This window comes from Poecilia formosa, unplaced genomic scaffold (genome assembly GCF_000485575.1).
Source record: "Poecilia formosa unplaced genomic scaffold, Poecilia_formosa-5.1.2 Scaffold413, whole genome shotgun sequence".
NCBI lineage: Eukaryota > Metazoa > Chordata > Actinopteri > Cyprinodontiformes > Poeciliidae > Poecilia > Poecilia formosa.
Window position 1 is genome coordinate 245744 of NW_006800352.1, and position 6000 is coordinate 251743.

Consider the following 6000-nt stretch of genomic DNA (forward strand, 5'->3'; position numbering starts at 1 on the left):
TGCTGAGCCAATTATAGGAGATACAAAGTGAAACGTTGGTCAAAATGCTGTTAAAGAAATGGTGTGATGACTTCCTCAACATGGAGTGTTGGAAAGAGCAGGAGCTTCTTAAAGAGACAGAGGCCCAAATTCAAGGCGTTAAATTATGAAGTCAATTGTTTTTAAAGTTATATTTGATTTTACTGCATTTTTATAATAGCTGAAAGTGACATAAATGACTTGCCTGTGCAATAAAATAGCATTACAAATATTTAAATACTGCCCCTTTACTATGTATCACTTTATTTAAACTGAGGTTTTACATCTTAGGCTCATAATCCAAAAGGTTTCCCCGTTTACAACAACATGGCAACAGCAGTGTGGCAGAGCGCCGTTATGCGACTCCAACACCGCTGTGAGTTCATAGTTTAGCTGGGCCGAGTCCTCGCCTCCTCCACCCCCCACCATAATTAATTTGTCTTAATTGCCCTGCTGCTCTGGTCGCTGTCCCAACATTATTCCTGCGCTCTCGGCAGAGTTAACATTAAAAAAAAAAAATCTGTGGGATCAGTCAGCGGGGGCACCGGAGGAACAGCGAGCCTTTTGTGTCCCGAACAAAGTCGACAAAACAACCACAGCATGGGCCTTTGTGCTGCCATCACAGGAATAGTGTTTATTAGTTTTAGAGAAGAAAGGAGAGCACCATCCAATTAACAGAAAATCAGCGGAACATTTAATAAGTTCGGCTTTCTTTGTTGGTACTGCCATGACATTGCACAGAGAAATGTTGGATTTGTGCTTCACAACTATAAAAACCATACTGTCTCTTTAAAATGTTGATCATATAGCTGCAATATTTTATTATTATTCATTAAAAGAGACTAAAAACCATTTTTATATATTTTTAATCAAAGATAAATTAATGTCTTGTAAAGGTATTCGTAGCACTTGAACCACATTTTGCTCTGTTATAACCTTCAATATTATGTTTTAATGTAATTTAATGTTGCAAAAATGTGAAGTTGAATGAAAGGAGACATGGTACAGTGGACACCTGCATATTCACAGTTCAGTATTCACAAATTTACCTATTTGCTAGTTTTCCTGTGGCTCTTAACTGCAAAATATTCATGGAAAATTTTCTTGTTTGCAGATTTTTTTTAATAGAGTATTTCTAAAATATTCAAACTAAAGTGCAAAGTGCAGCTTGGGAATCTGAAATACCCAATACAACGCTGCTTGACACGTTTCTGGTTGGCGCTTGCAAAATAACCAATCCAAGAGGGCCATTCATTTTCTTGTTAGCTTCTGTGGTAATGAGTTGTTGTTTTAGCGCTACATATATACATCATATATGACAAAATAAATTTTACTTTCTGTTGTAACACCTTACAACTGGGCTTCTGTCTCTTTAAAAACGCCTCCTCATTCTGAAACTGTGCCGCCAGGAAGTCATCACAACAACCTGCAGGAGGAGCTTCGTCCTCAGAGGCGGGGATAAGCCCACCCAGGCGTTTTCCACAACCACATGAATGGTTGCCATGGAGACTCGAGGATTTCTCAAACATGCATGAAAATTCACAGCAACAGTCCCAATATGTTTTTGATGAAGGAATAACATTTTAACATGATGTAAGACATTTTAAATATCAAAAATAAATAAACAAAACAGAAACAACAAACAAAATGAATTATGAACAAAACTGTCCTAAAACACTAAGATGAAGACTTTAGTCCTCCAGTTTTTGGTGGAAAGTGAAAAAAGGAAAAAAAAAAAAAAAAAAATTATGCAAATGGAAGTATTGAGTTTATTTTAATTTATCATGCGATTGATTGATTTATTGCTCACTGCGACAGTCCTAACTGCATATCGAGAGGACAAAAATTCCTTTTATAAATATGGTTTAATAAAAAAAAACTTTTTTTCCCGTCCCATCTGAAGCCAACCTCCACACCTCTCTCAGCAGCAGAACGCCCTGCCTCTATCATCCGCTAGGCCTCAGAAAGCCCCGTTCGCTGGATTTGTGCCTTTCTTGTGTTCCTTTCATAGAGCAGAGAATGAAGCTGAAAGGCAGGGCAGACTTCCTCGCCGCCCCAGGACCGGTCCAAATTGTAATCCTATTCCTCTGTTTATCAAAAAAAGAGGGGGAGTGCAGAGAGAGGGAGGCATTGAGCTGACAGCTTGATTGTGATGCTCCTGTCTGATAACTCAGCTAACCTTATCCATCTATTTCACCTCAACCTTGCAGCCATGCTTCATCCTCTATCCTGAAACACACACAGCCATGCAGGCTTACCTCTCACACACACACTGTCTTTCTATCAATCCCGTAACACACACGCACACACAAATAATCACTGCACACCTCTGACCCCTTTATCGAGTGTCGGTGTTAATCCTCATCTCCCCGCTCAATGCAGAGCACAATCACAGGGACCCGCAGGACCTGCAGTTAGCGCCGCGGTTAAGTAGCCCACGGTGAAGAAGTCTGTGATAAAGGTGGCACAAAGGGTCAGAAGGCGCCAGGAGCCCACGACCGGCCGTGGCCCAGAGTCGGGACAAGGAGGCGGGGTGAGGAGGAAGTCACGGGCAATGGATGGACTGAAGAGGAAGTGGAGGACAAAGGAAAGAGCGTCTATAGCCGGGGTGAAGCTAACGCTGGGATAAGATAGGAGAGTGCATGAAAAGCAGCCTTCTGTCTCTCCAGTTATTTACTAACACTCTGAGTCTTTACTGGGTTCCTTATGAAGGAGGAAAAAAAGCGTTTTGAGCGATTATGTTCCGATGCTGGGCACATCAATAAGACTAAAGTAGCTGCGTTTCCACAAACCAGAAAATTGCGCAAACTGAAATTGCAAAAATACAATTCCTTAATGGAAACACAAAAATTAAATAAATAAATAAATAAATAAAACTCTGGTGTTCCAGTAAAACGTTTTTGAGCTAAGTTATGAGGTTGTTTTTCAACTGTTTTGAAATAGGTGCACTTAGCAAAACTGCAACGGAAACACTTTTTGCGCATTACAGGAGTCATAGGATCAACAGTCGGAAGTTGCTACCGGCAAAAACCAACAAAAAAGTAGACAGGAAGTGGTAGGAGGATGTTGATTTGTTTTAGTTTTTTTAGACAATGTGCACCTGGCTCCATCGGAGCTCTCACAGCATCACACAGGTCATAAAAAAGGGTCATGTCAATGTGCTGAATCCGTAACTCTTCTGTAAAATGGTCAACTACAATTTTCCAAAAACACAGCATACGTAGCCGCTACCAGGTATGGTAAAGCTAGCCAAGCTAAATGTACTAATCAGTGGTGAAATGCTAAAAACATAAAACACATAGCCTGATAAAAACTAGCCAATTGTCCTATGTTACTTACTGGAAGCCACAGGTTTATACTTGTTGAAAGTCCACAAAAGTCTGATCTTGGATCTCCACACTCACACCATAATATAGTACATTGCTATTTTACACCAAGAGCAATGTTGCTACTGAAATACAGTAACAGAGAGGAAGTTTACCTGAAGAAATATCAGTACGATGTCCAATGAGAGACTAGACTTATTTATCCTTTAGACTTATTTATACAGAAACAGACTCCGTTGAACTGAGCTCGAGTTTATTTTAAATTTCTAAATTTAATGTGACTATGCATCGAATCTGTGACTTGAGATTATTGCATTGAAAAATGGCTCCAATGAAACAATTCTGATGCTAATTGGAGCTCTTGTTTTGTAGGGACTCTTCCATATGAGCCAAGTGCTTCACCTTTTCCCTCCATTCATCATGTCAACAGGCCAGCCAAAAATCAACAGGCCAAGATGCATTAACCAACTTCCACCTCCCTCACTCATCACTTCCAGTCGTCCCTCATTACTGGATGCCTGCACATTAAAGCCCAGAGTCCTTTTTTAGTGAAGTGAAGTTGACCAAGCGCGTACATTACCCGGCCTGGCAGTCATCAGACGTCAGCTCTGCTGAGAAATATTTTGTAATTAATGTTGCCTAATTACTCAGTAATGAAAAATGACATATTTTTCCCATTAAAGCGCACTTCCACAAGATTTTACATAGATGCACTGCGGAGTGTTGATAAGTAACATATTCAAATTGGAGTCATTTGCAGGTTTTACGTTAACATCTGGCCACAGGAACAGAAAATCAATCAAGCACAGTGCAGGTAGCTTTAATGATACTGTTCTATGTTCGGAAAACATTCATCAGCTGGTTCTGGAACATGTCCTGAGACACAGGAAGTGCTGTGACATGTACAGCGCCGGTCAGAAGCTCACATACACTAATCATGGGGATGGATGTTACGTTATTCTGAGGGGTTTTACTTATGCATTTTAACCATTTCTTTTGGGATTGGATGGTATATACAACAAACTTCAAGGGAGTTTTGGTGTACAAGTTTGAATTTGTTGTGGATTTTTTTTTAAATCAAATCCCAACCAAGGTTATTATAGTTAACTAAAAGTAATGAAATAAAAACTGAAATTGATAAAACTTTATAATTACCTGAAATAAATAAAAATGGTATTTTATGGGGAAAAGCTGCAACTGGAACTACACTGTGCATATACAACTAACTAAAGCATACTGAAATTATATAAATGTCAGTGACGTGCGGTCAGGGGAGGCAGGTGAGGAGCCTCACCTGTCATCATGGAAAAATAATATATAATATATAATAATAAAATCACTTATAAAGATATTTTCACCCTGTGGTTTGTACTATAAAGTACCTATTTTTCATTTAATTTAACCAAATCTGATGATTTTTTTCTTCAAAATCGCTGAATTTTCGCATTTTCCCATTCAAATGCTTAGAAGCGAAGCTGGTGAGGCAGCAGGGAGTTGAGCCTCACCTGGGATTGCGCAACCTCTCGCTAACTGCACCGATTGCTATTCTATGAGAGCGTGCTCTTCCTGTCTGTGTGTCGCCAATAAAATAGTTAAAAACATTTAATGTATGAACTCATTTTCCATAATTCAGCTTATGTATTTAATGTACTGTGTTTTTATTGTCACCAACTGTGTGTGTAACGTGTTTCGTGTGCTGAGGAGCGATCAGAAACGGCAGAGAACAGATTCGAGGTGAGGCAGGCAGTTAGTTCTCTTGCCTCATCGCTGGTGGCGCTCATGAACCCAGACATTGTGACTCCACAACTGCAGAGTAAGAGACAGTAACGGCGAGCTAGCCATACAGTAGCTACGCTGGTACAGAGAGCGAGAAAGACATGGTTTTGAGTTGTACTTTAACGGTTTCTCCCTTTGCTGTTAAGCACAGCACGAAATTAATAATATCTACATGTCTAAGTTTGATTGAGATAACGGAATTATTCTGCGGCGGCGGCGCGGCTAAACATCACATGTTAAAGAATAGTCTTTTTGCCCTCCAGCGTTGCACGCATGCGCGAAATTTCCTTATGTAAACAATAACATGCAGGGGTCTAGATTTGTAAATCCGATTATAATTAAGTCGGTGCCTCACCAGCTTTGAACCTCACTGCATGTCACTGATATATGTATATATGATACCCTTTGTTTTCATGTTTCTGAATGTATTTATTAGAATTTCAAACTGAATTTGAATTTTCCCCCACACATTTTTGAAAATGAAAACATTTTCAAAAAATGTATTTAAAAATGCAAACATTTTCAACTTTACCCGATTGATGTACATAATCACAAGACTTTGACCTTTTTGAATTCTGCACCTTAAAATGAACCAAAGTATGAAAAGGCTAAAACTACTACAATAACTAATAAAAACTAAACTAAAACTAAACAATATTTAACAAATAAGAACTAACAAAAGCTAGCAAACACAATCTAAACTATTGAAACTAAATGAATTAGACAAGCAAAAAGCCACAAAGGAATAAAACAACAAACTATAAACGTCCATGTGACCCTGATTCCTACAAAGAAAACATCAAACTATGTCCAAGTTCCAACCATCCAGTTACTGGGTTAAGGTAAAGTTAAACATGTAGGAGACGACCCTCCATACGTT